Source organism: Canis lupus, chromosome 26 (assembly GCF_011100685.1).
Source record: "Canis lupus familiaris isolate Mischka breed German Shepherd chromosome 26, alternate assembly UU_Cfam_GSD_1.0, whole genome shotgun sequence".
In the NCBI taxonomy this organism is placed as follows: domain Eukaryota; kingdom Metazoa; phylum Chordata; class Mammalia; order Carnivora; family Canidae; genus Canis; species Canis lupus.
The window spans coordinates 5367048-5387330 of record NC_049247.1 but is presented as its reverse complement, the minus strand read 5'-3'; the positions used below and the strand labels follow the sequence as shown (position 1 = coordinate 5387330).

The 20283-nt window shown below is 50.9% G+C and overlaps 1 long non-coding RNA gene across 3 annotated transcripts in view; it reads right to left on the bottom strand.

Annotated features, from left to right (window-relative positions):
- LOC111092645 overlaps window positions 1-19797 on the bottom strand; it is a 42519-nt gene extending 22722 nt beyond the window's left edge. For 2 of the 3 annotated variants that reach the window (XR_005379095.1, XR_005379096.1), the window contains exons 1-2: window positions 10906-11162; window positions 10670-10756 (exon numbers count right to left, since the gene is read on the bottom strand). This is a non-coding gene — a long non-coding RNA (uncharacterized LOC111092645). Of the gene's footprint in view, window positions 1-10669; window positions 10757-10905; window positions 11163-18872 lie in introns of those variants that run through there. The other variant, XR_005379094.1, reaches the window with a different exon arrangement.
- Between the last annotated feature and the right edge of the window lie 486 nt (window positions 19798-20283).

Sequence of the window (20283 nt, the reverse complement as noted above, 5' to 3'; positions counted from 1 at the left end):
AGTCTTGTGGAGTGTGACGTGTTCAGTTTCCTGTACACACCTGGCATTTATCAACTGTGAGCTCCAGAGGCTTTGTAAAGTCACCCATGCTAGAAAAAGCATTAAAGCAGGGAAGTGTGATCTGCTCTTGGAGGGAGGCAATCAGGGCAGGCTCCTCTGAGGAAGTGACATTTGAGCTGGGCTCTGCCAAATGAGCAAGTACTACCTAACTGAGGGGGAAGGAGGCAGGGAAGAGAAGTCCACATAAAATGCCTGCAAATGATTTGGGATGCCACTGGCTGCAGGTAAGAGCTACAAGGAAATTTAAAGATCTCATATAATAAAAAGTCTGGAGGGACGCCTGGGTGGCTCAGCGGTTGAGTGTCTGCCTTTGGCTCACGGTGTGATCCCTGGGTTCTGGGATCAAGTCCCACATCGGGCTCCTTTGTGGGGAGCCTGCTTCTCCTGCTGCCTATGTCTGTACCTTTCTTTCTCTCTGTCTCTCATGAATAAATAAATAAAACCTTAAAAAAAAAAAGTCCGGAGAGTATAAATCTCCAAGTGATTTGCATTCCACAAATCTAGAAGCTTACTGACTTCCTGCTCCACCATCCTCAGTGGGTCAGCCTCGCGGTTTGCCTCATAGTCACAAAATGGTTGCTGTGGCTCCGGGCAACACTCCCTCACACAACAGTGAACTGTGAAGAAAGGAAGGTAAGGCAGCAAGAGGAACTTTCTTTTCATGCACTCCTCTCTTATTAAAGGGAGGAAATCAGCCCCCGGTGGATTCCCTTAATATCTCACTTGCTAGAGCTGCATATCTCATGGCCACTTTGGATCAACTAGAAATAGGATTTCCTTAGACCTATCTGATTAATCCTCTGGGACAAGGCAGCTCACCCTCCAAATAAAACTCAGGCTCTGCTAGAAAGGAAATGGTTGCTGGCAAGGTGACCACCAGGGCCGGCCTGGCTCACAGATTACTGTCCAGCTGAATTGGCCGCCATCTGAGGAATGTCTAGTTGCTGACCCAAGAGCAACCCCAGGTGAAGGGCAGAAGCTGAGAGATAGTTTAGGGCCTCCTCTCCAACACCAAAACTTAGTTTTCAATGTCCCCCTCCTGGCAAGACGGCCCAGTAGGGGCCACAGCTGGGAGCAAGAGGTGCCTTACGAAAGCCCCACCCTCGAGGCTTCCTGAGTGGGGGTCCTGAGCCCCCTGTCCCCACCCCCCAAGACATCTGGATCAGAGCTGGGGGCTGGGGACAGCTCGGATCCTCCCTGGCACCGGCCCCAGCCCAGACCCCCTCCACACCCCCACCTCCGACCTTCAAAGCCTTGTTTCTCACTTCCTGGAGGGAAACATCTCAGCAATCCCAGAAGCAGCTCCCACCAGGGAGGTCAGCCTATCAGTAACAACCCAAAGCGGGGGTGGCGGGAGGGGGGGCAGCGCCGGGTTTAGACGAGAGGGGCAGTGTGCACCTGCAGCTCCAGGTGAGTGGACGACACGTGTGTGAGTGGCTCTGGGTCTGGGGGACACGGCCTCGAGCGAGAGGTGTGCGCCATGCACTTGCCCTTGGCCCCTCGGCCAGGATCCAGGAAGCAGCCACCCCGTGCCTGGTGCCCCAAGGTCCCCAGACGACAGTGGGCAGAACACCCCTGACTCGGGGCCTCCATCCTCCAGGGGAGACAGACAAGAAACAAAGAAACTCAGAAACTCAGGGGGCGATTTTAGAGAAAGCACTGGGCGGGGCTAAAGCAAAGCTGAAGATGCGGGATTCCTCTGCTGGGAGGTCAGGGAGGGCCTGCCTGTGCAGCCTTCATCTGAGCTGGAATCCGGGGCAGGGAGGAGGCAGTGGGTGCAGAGCTCGGGGAGGTGGTTCCAGGTAGAAGGTGTGTGAGTGCCAAAGCCCAAGGAACAAAGGACAGTCTGCGGCTGAGGCTGCCTGCAGGTCTCTTTGGAGGGAGGGCCTGGTGCACTCAGCTCTCTCTGAGTCTGGATATTAAGTCTAGTCCCGGGGAGCACTGTGGGCCTTGCTAGAAAAGTTTTACTATTTTTCGGGTCGTCCTAGAGGCAGGGGGAGCAGTTAGGAAGCCATCTAAGTGTCTAAAAAGCAAAATGAATTTGAGATTTACCCACGTTGTTGTAGGTGGCACTAGCTCATTCCTACTTAAGTATTTATTTAAATATATTTATTTAGTATATTTATTAAGTATATTTATTTAAGTATTTATTTATTTCATTGCATGGATATATTTCAGTGTATTTATCCAATCACCTATTGAATCTGCCCTGGCCCCTCTCCCCACCGTCCTGCCTACATGCAGACGTGATGATCGGAGCTACAGCAGCCAGGTTGTCACCAAGAGACAAAGTTAGAGGCCATGATAAGAATGATAATGCCAAAGAAGAGGAGGAGCCTGGGTCCCTGAAGACAGCAGCCATCAATGGCCTTCCCACTTCCAGCCTTCTTAGGGTAAGAGAAAAGTAACTGCTCTTTAATTTGATCAACTCTTAAGTGGATTTTCTGTTTTCTATTAATTGCAGCCAAATCCAATCCAAACCAATAGACCAAACAAAGGCTGAACTTCTTTCCTCTCTCTCTCACTATGGATTTCTCCAGAAGAAGAGAGTGGTATTGGAGGGCTGTACACTTTAGAGACGGAGACAGGACTGTTACATTAGACACTTTGATGGGTCTGAGTACCAAGGATCCTCCTCACTCCTTCACCACAAATTCAGCATCTTGCCGTCGCTGTGGCTCAGGGGTGCAGGCCAGGCTGGCCGGGCCCTCCACTCAGGCCTCACCAAGCTGAAATCAATGTGTCTCATCTGAGGCTCACAGTCCCCTCACCAGCACCCTCTGGCTGTGGGCAGAACCGGGCAGGACGGCGATCTCCACTTCCTTGCCGGCGGTCGGCGGGTACTGGCTCTCCGCTCTCAGAGACCCCTGCCCCCAGCATGGCGTTTACCCCTTCAAAGCCAACAAAGACCTGTCGACTACCACAAACTTCCATGTACTGTCACATGGGAGTGACCATACTTCATGGTTTTTACATACGACGTAACCTGATCGAGGAAGTGCCTGTCCCATTACATTCACACTCAACGGGGTGAGGATTATACAAGGTGGGCACAGCACAGAGGGACGTTTGTTGATTGAATAACAATTTGCTGGCTGAACAATCAAACAAGCAGCCTCCCACCCCCCTCCCTCCTTGGGGCCGTTTTAGGATTCTGCCTCTTAATAAAGCTGATTTAGGATAGCTTCAGGACAAAGGTTTTGGTGGAGGCCTGGCCTGGTATAGGAGCAAATCCCCAGGAGGGCAGGCACCTGGGCATCCACAGTCTGACCGGGAATCCTTCACTGGCCAATTGTCAGCACAAACTGCTGATTCCTCACCCTGCGTGAGGCAGCCGGCTTTGAGTGATCAGAAAAAGGTGCAGGGCAGCAGGGGCACGCCAGAGGAAGGCCAGACTCACGTGCAGAGGTCTGGGAGGCAGCCAGCAGGCACCTCGTGGTCAGTGGACAAAGGGCCAGGGAAGGGCCAAGTCAGAAGTTAGAATTCCACTGGGCTGCATGTAATAGAAAATCCCTTCACTGAGCAGGGTGGGGTGGGGGTCCCCAGGGATTCCTAGTGGCTGCAGCCGCAGAAAGCAAATCCAGCTGCCCACAGAAGGGCACCTCCCTTTTACAGATGCAGAAACTGACGTGCAGAGAGGTTAAGTGACTTGCCGAGGGTCACACAGCTAGTAAGAGGCGGAGCTGAGATTTGAATCCATTTGATTTGACTTGTCATTTGCAGCCAGTAAGTCCTGATTAATATGTCATGTGGCTCTTTGCACCCAGTCTGAGTCAACCAGGGGACACACTGGCTCAGAAGGAGCCCCTTCCTTCTCAAAAAATAGGCCAAAGTCCCAGCCTTCCTCTGACAGGAACCCCTGACAGAGGAACACGGCTGGCACCGTGCCAGCAAGAGATACGTGCAGACAGGTCAGGAGCCCCCAGACCGCAAAGGAAGGAGCCACGTCGCTTTCTCACACACCATCAACAGACCAGGGAGGATGCGCCGCAAAGTTCCATCTCCTTTGAAGTCTGAGTCAGAGACGAAGATTCCACTTAATGCCCCAATAAAGCAAAACCACTGAGAAACACTCAAGGGCTCCCTAACCCCACTCCCGCCCCAGGGCCCCAGGCTCAGCACGCCCACCATCCAGGATCCCCGGGTTAGTCTGCAGTAGCGGAGGATGGGTTCAAAGCTGGCCTGTCACTCAGGGAAGATCCTGGCCCCAGGAAGTTGCAAGGCCGTGGTGTCAGTCCCATTTTACAGGCGAGGGAACAGTGATAGCACCTACCTGATGTCACACGGTGCATGAGACAGGAAATTGGGAATAAAACCCAATCTCCCGGGCAGCCCCGATGGCACAGCGGCTTAGCGCTGCCTGCAGCCCAGGGCATGATCCTGGAGACCCCGGATCAAGTCCCACATCAGGCTCTCTGCGTGGAGCCTGCCTCTCCCTCTGCCTGTGTCTCTGCCTCTTTCTCTCTCTCTGTGTGTGTCTCTCTCATGAACAAATAAATTAAATCTTAAAAAAAAAAATAACTCCTGATGCCCTCTAGCTCTCTTGCCTCCTACCTTGGAGCTGAGTGAGAATTCTCCCTGCTGTAGAGAACTGTGGTTATTTTTAGCTACACTACATTTATTCTCCCCCTTTTAAAAATTTTTATTTTTTAATATATATTTTTAAGTTTTTTTTTAAGATTTTATTTATTTATTCATGAGAGACACACAGAGAGAGGTAGAGACAGGCAGAGGGAGAAGCAGGCTCCATGCAGGGAGCCCGATGCAGGACTTGATTCTGGGTCTTCAGGATCACGTCCTGGGCTGAAGGCGGTGCTAAACCACTGAGCCACCCAGGTGTCCCTATATTTTTAAGTTTTACTTAAATTCAAGTAATGAACATATAATGTATTATTGGTTTCAGAGGTAGAGGTCAGTGGTTGATTAGTCTGATCTAATACCCCGTGCTCATCCCATCACATGCCCTCCTTAATGCCCATGCCCAGTGACCCCAACCACAATACCTTTTTTTGCCTAAGGTACTTTGAGGTTTTGTTTTATCACTGGCAAACAAGAGGGCCTGACCGATACAAGTCTCAACATGTGAGAATGTCACGATGAGTAATTACCAGCTGGCATGTCTGTCATGTGAGGCTGAAATCTTTTTTTTTTTTTTTTAAGATTTATTTTGGGGAGAGAGAAAGAGTTGGGGTGGGAGGGGCAGAGAGAATCTCAAGCAGACTCCACACTGAGTGCAAAGCCCCATGCGGGGCTCCATCTCACGACTCTGAGATCACGACCTGAGACAAAACCAGGAGTCTGTTGCTTAACTGACTGCACCCCCCAGGTGTCCCGAGGCTGAAGTCCTTTGAGAGCAGAGACAAAACCTTATTTAACTGTGTCGTCGGGCCCAGCACAGTGCCTGGCCCATTGGAGGCGCTGAACAAGCATTTGTTGATCGAGTAACAAGTTGCTGATTGAACAATCGAATATACACCCTCCCGCCCACCCTCCCTCAGCAGCCATCACTAGAACACAAGGGCGTGGGGGAGCCTTAGCAGAATTTTCCAGGGGTGAATTGCAGGCCAGTCATTTCCTCTCTGGAGGTGGCAGCTTCCTCAGAGAGAGGCCCTGAGAGTGACCCAGACAGAAGACTCAGAGAAGGCCTGACCTTCGAGAGCCACCAGCAGCCCCGCCATCCTGAGCCAGCACTTCCAAATTAATCCCAGGATGGCAGCTGCAGCCCTCGGCCAACAAATCTATCTGAGTCATTTCTGGTCAGGAAGCACCTCGCTCTTAAATGAGAGTCACAGCGGGTCCCTGTGCACACTCAGACAAGACAGACGCCTCATTTTCCACCGCCGCAAGGCTGGGCAGCCACCTCGCCAGGAGGCTTTTCACAGACTGAGGAGAGCTGCTGGAGAAAGATCTCCCAGGAACACCTGCGTGTCTGGATCCCCAGAACCGAGCTCCCATTTTAATCAACGGGATCCCTGCAGTTCTTGTTCCCACACACATCTGAGAAATGAGGCCTGAAAGAGGAGGGCTCCTTCCCTCTCTTCTGCATCCCACCCCAGACGCATCTTTCTGTTCCTTCCCCACCTCACATTAAAGGGCCTGCTTTATTCTCTGTGAACCCCAAAGGGCAGGGCTCAGCCTTTGCCCCGTGGGTACTGAGCCCTGCACTCAGCGCTCCATGCATTGAGGTGCAGCAATGATACAGGTCTTTGCACATGAACGAAGTCTTCTACCTGGAACACTGTTCCCAACACTATCTATACCTTTGATTGGCTACTGTCTCCCACTGATGTTCAAGGACTGAGTAGAAATGAGGCTGTTTGTTTATATAGTCAAATGAGATTAATAAAAAACAATTAACAATACGTACACAGCACTTAGTATGTACCGGGCTCTGTTCCATCTAGTGTAGGTACACATAAATTACTTAATCTTCACCAAAAGCCCAAGATGTTTGGAAATTGGCATAGGGCTGCTTGCTTCAGCCCTGAGCGGTTGCAAGCTGGGGTCCTCGGGGCAGACTTCCTGGACCCCTGGATTTTAACCAAGTTCCTGCTGTGGCCGGTGCCCAGCCCCAGGCAGCCCCCATGCTCTGTGAGGACAGGGGCTGCCTCCTTCACCTCTGACCCCCAGCACCATCACTGAACGGACGCATAAACACATAAATAATTGAATAGGCAACCAAGCCATGTGACCTTGGGCACTCAACCTTTTGGTGCCTCAGTTTCCCCTTTGTGAAAGGGGGATAATACCTTGACAAGGATGTACCTGAGCCCCACCTCTTAAGGGAGGCTCTCATGAGGAATTCAAATAAGAGATGGGGGAGCCTCAATCTGCAAGTCAGGGATTGAGGTCACATTGTCCCAAAGAGGCCTGTAGGGGTGATGTGATAGATATTTAACAAGCTGCCCAGCCTGGGAGCCCATCCGTCAAAAGGAACCCGGTGGCAAATCCCTGGGATGGTGTACGGGCAGGGAAGCAGGTGAGTATGCCCCCGGGGCACCTGCCAGGGGCACAGTCCGGCCACCAGGCGCTCTGGGCCTCCGACCAGCTCACACCTACCCTGAGATGAGCCAGGGAGATCTTACAGGTGCGAGCAGCATGATCAGGGTGAGTGAGTCACTGGAACTGTTTGCCGATTTGGGGTGTGGCTGCCAAACCCAGAAAAAAACAGAAGGGAGAACCCTTGACTGCCCAGCCAGGTCGGGCTCCTCACACCCAGGGGACACTCCATGGCCTGCCAGGCCCTGATCCCCGCTGGGCTCTGGCTTCGCCCTCGACTGGAACGGAGGCCGTGTGAGTGGCAAGTGCACGGCTCGGGATTTCACAAGGCCGCTGCTAGTATTTGCGGAGCTTACGCTCCCCAGAGAGCAGGGCTCTGAGAGAACTTCCGAACCCACATGTCTCTCCAGTTCTGCTCGACAAGTAGGAGATCACGGGGTGACTCCTGGCAGCAACCTGATCCTAAGAAGCCAAATCTGGATCCCAGCAAATCCTAGCCAGGAGTTCTCAAGCAGGCCAAGGAGCTGTAGGCGTCCTCTGGCAGGGGAAGGCCTGCCTTTGGGGACAGGAATCCCATCTGCAAGCTGGCCCTGGCAGGCAGCTGGCTTCCACTTATCCCCAGGGACGGAGAGCTCACTCCTCCCCGAGTGCGTGATTCAGGACAGTGGATTGAGTTTGCCTCTGCAGGGACGGCTCCCGGCAGCCACCCGCTCGCCCAGCTCTGCTCACGCGGCCAAGAGCCAGCATCTCTACGTTCGCTCGTCAGGTTTCCACACCTTCTGGCCGGGCGCCAGTCACCGAGATCAGTCCCCAGTGGCCAGGAACCCAGACCCTGGGCCTCTCAGGGCTTTCCTTCACCATGAAGCTTACTTTCTAGAACAAGGAGGCAGAAACCCCAAAACAATCAAAGAAATAAACCCTGTAGTTACAAATTGTGGTGAGTGCCCAGGAGACACATGGTAGACAGAAAACACAGAGCCAACACGGAAATCGGAGTTTTTACCTCAAAATATTGGAATTTCCAGGATATTTCCTAGGTTTAGAGGAACAAGGTTTTGTTGAAAAGAAAGAAAGAAAAAGAGAGGGGGGAGGGAGGGAGGGAGGGAGGACCATGTGTCTCCATTATCATAATCTAATCCAGGAATCGGCAAACTATCACCATGAGCCATATCTAGACCATGGCCTGTTTGTGTGCAGCCTAAGTATGATTTCCTACATTTTTTTAAAAAGAGATTTATTTATTTATTTATTTATTTATTTATTTATGAGATAGAGAGAAAAAGAGCATGGGCAGGAGGAGCAGCAGAAGGAAAGGGAGAAGCAGACTCCCCACTGAGCAGGGAGCCTGATGTGGGACTCGATCCCAGGACCCTGAGATCACGACCTGAACCGAAGGCAGACGCTTAACCAACTGAGCTACCCAGGTGCCCTCTTACATTTTTCAATTTCTTACATGTTTCAAGGGTTGTAAAAAAAAAAAAAAAAAAAAAAACAGGGCAGCCCCGGTGGCTTAGCGGTTTAGCGCTGCCTTCAGCCCGAATGTGATCCTAGAGACCTGGGATGGAGTCCCACGTCAGGCTCCCTGCATGGAGCCTGCTTCTCCCTCTGACTGTGTCTCTGCCTCTCTCTCCTTCTGTGTCTCTCATGAATAAATAAATTAAATCTTTAAAGAAACAAAACAAAACAAAACAGCAGAAACAAGAGAACAAAAAACAAAGTAGAATGTGCAACAGAGAACTTGCGGCCCACGGAACCTAAAACACTTACTATTTGGCCCTTCACGGGAAAAGTTAGCAGCCTCAGATTCTCAGCAGGTTTTGCTCACCACCAGCTATCCTGGCCTGGGCTAGCTTGGAAATGCAGAAGGAAGGGACAGACCAGAGAGCCGAGAATTTTCCATTTCTGCCCATGAGGCTGAGCACCATCCATCATAAACCTTTCAAAGCCAAGACCCAGAAGGTTAAGTGATTTCTGTTCTGGCTCAGTGAGGCAAGGTCGGGGGCCACGGGAGAATGGATGTCCTCACACAGCAAAAAGAAAGGAGTGGTCATGCCACCTCTCCCACTATTCATTTCTCATCAGCTTTTTAGAAAGCCAAGGAATTCATTTTCCCTGTTCATATATGCCAGGATGAGTGGGATTTCTGTTCTATGAAATATGGGGGGAGCAAAGGCCTACTTATGAGTCAGAGCTCTTGGTTTCAAGTGACAAAATCCCAATTCAAGGTGACTGAAGCAACAAAGAGAATTTACTGGCTCATGTTACTGAAAAGTCCAGAATTTGCACAAGCTTCAGGCACAGCTGGATCCAGGGGTTCAAAACAGCACCATCAAGACTCATTCCCTCTGTTTCTTCTGGGTTGATTTCAGTCTCAGGGAGGCCCTTCCTCATGAGGCAAGAGGGTACCGCCTGTTTCACAGGTGAATAAACTGAGATCCTGCAGGTAAGATCAATCTTTCAAAGTTACAAACTTAGTTCGTAATGGAGGCAGGATTCCCATCGGAATCTGAGTTTTGGCTCATCCTCCTGCTACCCACACTGACCACCATGATCTCCAATGGTGTCCTCCAAGAGCCTAACAACACGACATGTAGTTGGTGTGCAATAAATGCCCATCAAATTGTGGTTGAGCATCTGCAGTGGACTACAGGATGCCTGAGACCATGTCTGTCTTGTTCGCTGCAGCATCCTAAACACCTGACACAAAGTAGGGGCTCCACGGACACTTGGCAAATGAATGCACATAGCCCTAGCATTTAGCACACAGCAGGTGCTCCACAAAGATTTGATAAACACATGTATCTCTGTGCATGCTCCGCAGATACTTGGTGAATGAATGAAAGTATCTCTAGTGACCACACACAGTGGGTGCTCCGCACAGTAGGTGGATGAACACAGCCTTAGCGTCCATGTGTGCTGGGTGCTTATCAGGCTGGTGAAGAATGAGTGAATCTCCATGGAAGCCAAGCTGCCTGACCCATCAACATTTCAAGACCATTAACAAGATAGGTGGAGACAGAGATGGGGGAGGGAGGAGTGAATGAAGGAGCCTGGAGTGCTCCGGGGAGGGTCCTTGGTTCTTGTGGAAAGTCCTAGACAGTGGGAGCATGAGGGTTACTTGGAGAGCAGCACTCAGCTTTGGAAAAGAGACGCTGGGTCTTTGTGAGCCAGGAAGAGGGAGGCGGGGCGCAGGAGGAAGCCAGGTCAGCCGGGGCCCAGCCAACCGGCTGTGCCAGGGACACTGCGCCCGGGGCAGAGCTGCGCCCCGCCCCACCTCACCCGCCTGCCCTGACCTTGCCTCATCCCACAATAGAGCATCCATTGTAAGTGGGTAATTGGGTTCGGTGCATCCCCTCCCCCTGCTGGGGGTGGAAGCAAAGGAAAACACAATCTGCTCTCTATTTGTTACCCCTGCCAAGACGCCACTCCCTCCTCTGCCCCCACCCTGGCCCTGCTGAGCCGCTGTGACATTCCTTGGCCAGGATTCGAGCTGCCCGCCCAGGCTATATAACCTGGAAGAAACGGCATGACCCAAACCTAAAAACAGTCTGAGGGGCCTCATGGCTTTGGTCTGTATCCTCCCTTATGGGAGCCATAAATACCGGCCTACCTGGAGTCTCTCCACCCACCTCCAGGCTCCTCTGTGGCTGTATGACCTCGGGCCAGTCAGGCGGCCTCTCTGCGCCTGCTTCTGCACCTGTAAAATGGGGATGACATGACGAAACCATGAGAAAGGCCATAGGCGGTCTAGGATGCATTCATCCAGGCAGGGCTCTGGGCGCATAGTGCAGCTAAAGTCACTTGAGGCGTTGTCTGGGGAGTTGGAGCTTCCCTGTCTCAGCTTACTTTGTTTGCAGAGCTGGGTGCCTCTGCTTCAGAGGCTTCGAGGTGGGGGAGTAAGGGGCAAATGCTCCGGGAATCCTTCCGCATGAGCCTCAGGGCTGTCTCTGCTCTGCCCACTGACATCCAGAGCATCTACTGAAGGGGAGGGAAGAGACATGAAAGTTTGGGCTCTGCCTGGGAGGGCTGACAACCAACTGAGTTGTGGTGGAAGACAAAGAGGCTCTGGGGATGTGTCCCTAAGCCCCCAAGTTCTGTAGGAGATGAGGGAATGCAGCAGGCATGGGGCGGGGTGGGGGGGGTGGAGAGGGCTTCCTGGAGGAGGTGAGCTGCTTAAGAATCCTGCCTCTGCTGGGGATCTTGGGGGATGTCTTCACCTCTCTGGATCTTATGACCTCATCTTTTGGGTATTTCAAGGAAACAACAGCCCCAGCCAACCAACCAGGCCTATAACAGAGAAGATTAGGGCCATTCACAGAGAAACCAAAACATCTTGAACTTGGCTTTCATTGGAAGAAATCCCAGTGAGACCTTGGCTTGGATGTTCAGAGTGACCCTGCCCAAGCCCCTGAAGGTCCAGCGATAGACCCTTTGCCTGCACTGAGTCTCCAATCCCAAACCACTGAACCCTCAAGCAAGTCAATTAATCTCAGACTCAGTTTCCCTATCTGTAAAATGGGACACCATGAACCAGTGTGACTGTGTGTGTGTAAGCTAGCATACTACTCATAATTTCTAGAGCCAAGGGGCGTCTGATAAACCTCATGATGACCAGCCAGGCAGCAGAGGGAGGCCTTATTGTGGGGGCCCTGCAAGACCTCTCCTCCCCTTTCAACAAATAAACTCAGACATAGCAGTAGTGCCCAGCGTTAGTTCTTTCAGGATCTCATGACAAAATCAGGGTCATCCTAATCTCACGACTCACTCCCATTATTGATGGGTGCCTATTCTTATTTTATAGTTTGGTTTGTCTCTTCATCTTAAAAAAGTAGGTATTTTATTTCTTTGAGAGAGAGAGAGAGAACACAAGCAGAGGGAGGGGCAGAGGGAGAGGGAGAAGCAGGTTCCCCGCTGAGTGCAAAGCCCACCATGGAGCTCGATCCCAGGACCCCGGGATCATGACCTGAGCCGAAGGCAGACCCTCAACCACTGAGCCACCCAGCTGCCCGTCTCTTCACTTCTGTTTGTACTTTTATTTTTTTTTAATGATAGTCACAGAGAGAGAGAGAGGCAGAGACACAGGCAGAGGGAGAGGCAGAGACACAGGCAGAGGGAGAGGCAGAGACACAGGCAGAGGGAGAAGCAGGCTCCATGCACCGGGAGCCCGATGTGGGATTCGATCCCGGGTCTCCAGGATCGCGCCCCGGGCCAAAGCAGGCGCCAAACCGCTGCGCCACCCAGGGATCCCTGTTTGTACTTTTAAATGTCTTGTTCCATAATATAACTGGGCACTTCTGACGCCCCTCCCCTGTACCAGAACAAGAGCAGGACGCGTGAGGGTACCCACGTGCCCCCAGCTCTTCCTAGAAGTGAACACCATTCCTCGATTTCATGCACATTCATCTTGTCCTCACCCTGGGCCAGGCACACAACCCTGAGCGTGTGTTCATCATTCCCTTGTTTTTCTACTTACAGATTATTGGCGTACATGTGGGCATGTGCCCCGAATCACCCAGAAACCTGTGGGAACAGATTCCAGGCTCCACCCCCAGAGCGTCTGATTCCCAAGATCTGGAGCAGGGCCTGAGAATCTGCATTTCTAACACATCCCAAGAGGAGGCTGCTGCTCCAGGGCCACACGTTGAGAACCATTGCCCTGAATAATGCAGTACCAAGCCGTAGGTGTTCTCAAGCTCACCAAGAGTATGGTATTGTTCGTAGCCCTCTGTGACTGGATGCTCTTGTTCTACCCCCTTGATTCTCAGCCAGGGGCGATTTTGCCTCTGGGCAACATTGGGCAATGTCTGGAGACAGTGTTGATGGTCCCAAGTGGCTGGAGGTGCCGTGCTACCTACGTCTAGAGGGTCGGCACCAGGGGTGCTGCTGAGCATCCTGCTGTGTCCCGGACAGCCCCCTGCAACAGAGAATTATCCTGCCCCAAATGTCAGCAGTGCCGGAGGAAATGAAAACAGAGGTCCACACAAACATCTGTACACAAATCTTCACAGCAGCACTATTCACAATCGCCAAAAACTGGGAACAACCCAAACATCCGTCACCTGTGAGTATTTAAAGGAAACGTGGCCTCTCCATCCAACAGACTACGAGTCCACCATAACAAGAGGCGAAGCTGCTACAAACACAGGTGAACTTTGGAGGCATCATGCTGGGTGGACAGAACTGGACACAAAAGATCACATGGTGTGTGATTCCACGGATATGAAGGGTCCAGAAAGGGCCAGTCCTGGAGACAGGAAGCAGACTGGTAGTTGCTGGGGGTTGGCAGTGGACCTAAGGGCGTGGCCGCTAAGCGGGATGGAGTTTCCTTTTAAAGATTTTATATTTATTTATTCATGAGAGACACACACAGAGAGAGGCAGAGACACAGGCAGAGGGAGAAGCAGGCTCCCTGCAGGAGCCTCCTTGTGGGACTCGATCCCGGGACTCCAGGATCACGCCCTGGGCCGAAGGCAGGCTCTAAACTGCTGAGCCACCCAGGGATCCCTGCAGTTTCCTTTTAGGGTGAAGAAGATGTGCAATAATTGATTGTGGTGGTCGTTGCACAAGTCTGTGAAGAGACTAAAATCCATTGAATCCCGTGATTTATTATATGTCAATTATGCCTCTGTAAAACTGCTGTTGAAAAACAATAATGAGAAAATATAAGAGCACTGAAGTCGGGAAATTTTGCTGTACACTGTCATTAAGACCCATTGTGCATTGGCCTGGACATGATGTGCATTAATTTCCACTACTGTGTAATATTCCACCCTGTGAACACGCCACAATTTATCCACGTTCCTTCCCATGAGTATTTCGGTTGGCTCCAGGCTTCGCTACAGTGAACAGCGCTGCTGTGCACATTCTTGCACACGCTGCCTGAGGCAAGGGCAAGTTTCACTTTGGCATGTGCCTAAGAGAAAGATGGCTGAGTCGCTCGAGACCAGAAAATTCAACTTTATAAGAAAATGCCAGCGTTACCCTGAGCTCTTTCTACTTGCACCAGACAAGGGGCTAAGACATGCACCTGTTTTCTCATTGAACTGCACCTGCAATGGCATTATTGGGTCCATTTCAGAGATGAGGATACTGAGGCTCAGAGAGATGAATTAACCCGCCTGGCCTGGAAGTGGCAGACCAGACTGAGCTCTCGGCCATGCATCCTCCAGCTCAGGCCCTGTCAAGCCTGAGAGTTGGTTTCTGTTCTCCAAGCAGGTACTCCGCGAGGGAGGAGCATGATGCAAGAGCAGCTTCAAACAATTCACAGCTGTTTCCAGCCCAGCCTGGGGTGGGGAGACCAAGTGGGTGACAACTTGTTTAAAAAACAGCCTTTGCTTCTGAGACATACGTGTTAAGAACCTTTGGGAGGCTTCCCAGGATGCAGCCTACTGAACTTTCTAGAATGCCTGGTAAATCTACGTCACACATCACAGCCATCTACTGAGGTTCCCAGAGTCCACCACCACCCTAATTCCTTCTTCCTGCCCTGCATTCAAACCCCACATGGTACCTGCACACCGAGCAGGGTAGGAAGGCCAGCAGTGGTATGGGTAAGGTCTGCAAACTGCAGGCCTCGCTCTAAACCCCACTGTGATTGGAGACTTGCTGTGTGATGAGGGGTCAGTGATCTGACATCTCCGAGCACGTCTCCTCACTCGGTAAAACAGGGACATCAGTGCAGTGGGTGTACAGCCCAGGCCACAAATCCAGGTCTGCAAGATACACCTATTTTTATTTCTTTCCAATCAACATAGAGCCAATCCCAAGCCCTCATCCTTCCAAGATGATAGAAAATTCAGTCTCAGTCTCAGGACTAGGACTCCTCCATGCTGGGCTGCATCAGACAGCAAACGTCTGAGAGGTCCCTCTGGTCAATGATCCCCTGAGATGCTTGGGATCGGGAACCATGCAGCCCCACCTTCAGCATCCGTGTTGTTCTGTGGGAATAAGAGGCTTGTCCACACTGCAACCTCTTTGTTTAGAGCACCCTCTTCCTGGTACATGATGCAGCTTCTAGATCCTGTCACCTCCCTGGGGCACCTCCATGGAATGGCTCCTTCCTGCTGACCCAAGCATGTGAAAGTCTCTTTCCCTCTCTCTGTCCCCCTCCAGAGCCAACAGCAGCTTCTCCACGAACTCGGGATGCTTCCTGTCCCACTGGGAGAAAACTTCCACTGACCCATGGCTGCTGAGCCAGAGATACACCTTTCAGTCCCCATTGCTCCCATCGGAATGCAAGCAGAAGCAGTGTGTACAGCTTCTGCATCACCTGCTTACCAGAAATACGGGCCTACCCCCTGGCCACCCCCTTTCTGAGAGCTGGATGTGGATAAAGCTCTGACTCCACTCCACCCATGCCATGAAGGACCATGTCCCAGGGTTGCTAGAATAAGATAGAAGGACCCACCTCCCTCCACCCCCCCACCAGGACTGTGGAGCTGAGCTCCCGGCTTCCCTGGGCCCACACCTCCCTCAGCACTCTTCCATCAAAGAGAAACAAGCTTCTCTCTTGTTTCAACCAATGTGGGGTTTTTTGGGGGGGCAGGGGATTCTATTATAGCAGCTGATATTCTACCCTAATACTTGGGGTTTTCACAAAACCATGTGATGGTTAATCTTATGTATCAATCAGACTGGAATGTGGGCTGCTGAGGTATTTAGCTGGACATTATTCTGGGTGTCCATGAGGGTGTTTTTGGACGAGATTAAGATTTGAATTGGGAGGCTGAGTAAAGCAGATGGCTCTCCTTTGTGTGGGTGGGCCTTGTCCAATCAGTTGAAGATCTGAATAGACCAAAAGGGTGAATAAAGGAGAATTTGCTCTCTCTGCCTGAATGTCTTGAGGCTGGAACATTGGTCTTCCCCTGGCTTTAGACTCGCACTTGGATGAAGCTTACGCCCTTGGCCTTCCTGGGTCTTCAGCTTTCAAATAGCAGACTGAAACTTCTCAGGCCCCGTAACCACATGAGCCAAATCCTTATAGTAAGTCTATAGATAGAGACAGAGAAAGAGTGAGAGTGAGAGAGAGATCCTGTTGGTCTGGTTCTCTAGAGAGCCTAGATTAATACAAAGCAGAGAGATGGACTATCTTCCAGAAGCTTTTACCTTCTGCTTGGCAAAAACAAAACTCAAGAAAATACAAAGGGCTAGATACTGTCTTGGAATCAGAGGAGGGAAAATTGCAAGATGAATAAACAGGAATGAATATCTCAGTAAAGATTCTTGCCTGAAGTTAGCAATACCATATTGTATATTTGAAAGTTGCTAGGAGAGTAAATCCTAAAAGTCTCATTCTAAGAAAAAAAATTATAACGATGTGTGATGATGGATGGTAACTAAACTTATTATGGCGATGATTTCATAATATGCACATATATCAAATCATCATGTTGTGCACCCAAAACTACAACAATGTTATATGTCAATTATATCTTAATAAAACTGGGGGAAATTTAAGATTCTTTTTTTTTTTTTTAAAGAATCCTGACACAGTTGTGTCAACCACAATGGGCCAGGGGTTGTTCAGAGGATTAAAGGGTTAATGCATGTGGGGCAGTTGGCTCAGGAGGCCTGGCACATGATGAGTGCCCAATAATTAGCAGTGACCCATGGGGACAGCAGCAGTAAACACTTAGAATCCTGCCTCTGACATTTTCCAGGGCCTGTGATGTTGGGTGCATCATTTCACAATGGCAACAAGTAATTACTGAGCATTCACCATGTACCAGGCACAGTTCTAGATTCTGGGGATACAGTGAGAGGTAAACACTTGGTCTCAGCCCTCTCTGGGCCAGATTTGGGTCCCCTGAGAGTGGCCACCATAGGGATTCTTTAAATGCGAATCTGGCCTGCTTTAATATGTAGCAGCATAATAACTGCTGTTCATTGAAATTCGCAGCAGAGGGAGTGACAGCGAAGTGAGGGAGGGTGAGGACTCTGGCCCATAAGTATGGAATGGATTAGCGTCAGATAATTAGCATCTCCAGGAGGGAGAGGAAAAACCCTGACTTCTAGGATGGCTCAGCAGAATTGCTTTCTGATGAATAATAACCCTTCTGGTTTTCTTGCTAACAGTCACACAGTAGGATTTTTCTCAACTTCCCTGTCTACCACCAGAAGTTCCACACAGCTGTGTGATTTGCCTGGACCAATGAGATGTGAGCAGAAGTGATGTGAGCTGCTCATGTGAAGACCCTATAAGGACCAGTACACACAATTTGCCCCATGCCCAGGAATGCTCCACACTGTAGCTGGGAGGCTCCATCAGTCTGGATGCCTGAGTGAGGCAGTGTGGAGCAGAGCTCACAGCCAACCCACGGTAAACATGTAGCATAAACAAAAAACAAACTTTGCCTGTTTCAAGCCATGACATTTGGGGGTTGTTTGTTACTACAGCATAACTGACCCTGGACTGACCAATGCATATCCATTTCACAAGTGAGAAAACCGAGCCTGGGAGAGGTCACAGAGCCTGCCCAAAGTCAAATGTATAGGCAAGTCCAGGATTCAAAGCCAGATCTGCCCATCGTTGTGACCTTTCTGGAGATGCGGTGTCTCCAATCTGAACAAACCCAGCCAAACTCCTCTCTGCTCACCCCTTCAATTAAAGCCAATTTCAAGGTTTCCTGGTTTCTAAATGAACAGCCCTGATCGTGTTCGTTAAAGGCCCTGTCTGCTCAGGCTGCTCATTTCATCAGAAGCCGCCAACAAGATAAATGGCCCTGTGACTTACTGTTCCACTGCAAAGCACCTCGCAGCAAGTGGTAACACAGATGCCAGGAATAAATCACATCTGATCTTCCAAGCATCGGGCAGAGCTCCTGCGAGGATGTCGGAGGTAGGGGGAGGCCTGGAGCAGCTGTGAACCCAAGGGGCCTTCCCTGAGGACCACAGAGATGCTGGTGGGGGGGTCTCAGTCAGGACCTCAGACATCTGGAGTGAGCATTGCTTTTTTTTTCTGCCCAGCATCTACTTCCCCCTCTTAAGATTTAACAGCACCCACTCTTTCTCTGGGAAAACCACCTCTCCTTTGCTGTAAGTCCATCTGGTTCAGGTCAGGCCATCCTTTCTTCCAGTAACACAGGTGGACACGTGACCCAGCCTGGCCAATTAGAGCACCGCATCTTGTCACAGCTGTGAGTGGTTCCAGGAGAGGCATATACACCAAGTGATGGGACCCAAGTCTTAACTTTTGTGGAAACTCTAAGAAAAGTGAAGTCCTTTTAAAACAAAGGTTACTTGCAAAAGGAGTATCTTTTGCATTGTGCTATCTCTAATTTCCAATACAATTACAAGCTCATAGTAGTTGCTCAATAAAAACGTGATAAATGGGGCATTTTGGTGGCTTAGTTGGTTAAGCATCTGCCTTTGGCTCAGGTCATGATCCTGGGATCCTGGGATCAAGTCCCATGTCATGCTCCCTGTTCAGCAAGCAGTCCGCTTCTCCTTCTCCCTCTACCCCTCCCCCCTGCTCATTCTCTCTCTCTCTCAAATACATAAAATCTTTTTTTAAAATGTGCTGAATCAATAAGCCAAATGGAGTCAAGTCAGCTAGGTTCCTGTCTGGGCTTGGACACATTAATTATAATGTTAAGAAGCTCTTCTCACCTCTTTGGGCTTCAGTTTCTTTGCCTATAGAATGAGGTTAATTAATAATAGCACTTGTCAAGAGCTGGTTTTATCAGTTAGCTATTGCCACCAGTGTGCTGCATAACAAATAACCCCTCAGTTCAGTGGCTTAAAACAACAATCACATGGATTTTTTTCAACTCCCACCCCAACCCCCAGAAGTTTGGCCCAGCCGTGTGACTTACCTGGACCGATAAGTCATAAACAGAAGTGGTGTCAGCTGCTCATGTGAAGCAGAACTGGCTCATTCAGTGGAACATGCCAGTCTTGACCTCAGGGCTGTAAGTTCCAGACCCACATTGGGTGTAGAGATGACTTAAAAATAAAATCTTAAAAAAAATCACATATTATCATCGACACCTCCGTCACTTGGCTGATCCAGGCCAGGCTTGGCTGTTCCACCTCCTTGGATCAGTGGGTGCCAATCCAAGACATGTTTGTCTCACACAATGGTAAGGGTACAGAAAAGTACAAGGTCCCTTGAGGGCCAGGGACAGAAATAGTACAGAATCACTTCCACTTCATTCATTTGGACAAAGTCAAAGCAGATCACTTGGCCACACCCAAAGTCAAGGGGTGGGAAATACACCTTCGCCCTTTGGTGGGAAGAAGTACCAAGTCACACAGCAAAGGGCATCCCTGTGCCCTCCGTATGGATGTGACGTCTTGTCAGGTATGTCCTCGTTCTGCATTACATTCCCTAGAACATAACCTCCCTGAGTGCATGGCTCTTCATCCACTCTGCTGGCCATGGTACCCCCAACCCCTGGAGCAGGGCCTGGGATAGAGCCAGTACCCAGCAAATAGGTGTCCAAAGACTGAGAAGCTGCTCCTCAGCAGTCTGCGCTGTCTCAAGGCCTAAACCAGGTCAGGGACTCAAACAACACATCGAGAATTACAAAAGCCCTTAGAGAGTCATGATTGTGTTCCCACTTGGCCTTGAACCCCCCAGGGTCGTAGGGGGGATTGTCCTATCTCAATTCCCTAATAAACAGCAGAGGCAGGGGTCCAGTTAGGAAGGGGGGTGTCGCATCTGGGAATCGACCTCCTGACCTTGGCCAGTCTGTGCTCAGTTCTCTCTCTCTCTCTCTCTCTCTCTCTCTCTCTCTCTCTCTCTTTCTCTCCCAGCCCCATGGCCCTGGGGAGGGCCCACCATGGAGGCTCCAACCCACCTCCTTAGATCAAGAAGTTTATGTTCAACTCTGTCCTGAGGACACAGATTTCCCTGAGCTGAGAAGTGTCCCGGAGGGCCCAGGGACAGAGGGACAGCCGGCTGCTGCTGTGAGCTTGCTTAGCATTCCTGAGGCCACAGCACTGCCCTGGGTGGTTTCACTTGAACCCTCTCTCCTGTCTCTGAAAACAACAGAGCCCCTTACCCCCTCCCTGTGTGCCCTTCCCCGTGGTGGGGGGCAGGGAGAGCCGCTTCCCCCTCATCCACCTCAGCACCTCCTCCTCCTGGGTGGACTGGGCCCCCCGCCCCCCTCCACCGCCGGCAGCAGGAAACCTCTCCAGTCTGCCCCCGCGCTGCGCACTTGAGCACAGAAACCTTCCCCCTCTGCAGGCCCAGCCGAGAGAACCAAATGTTCCTCTATTATG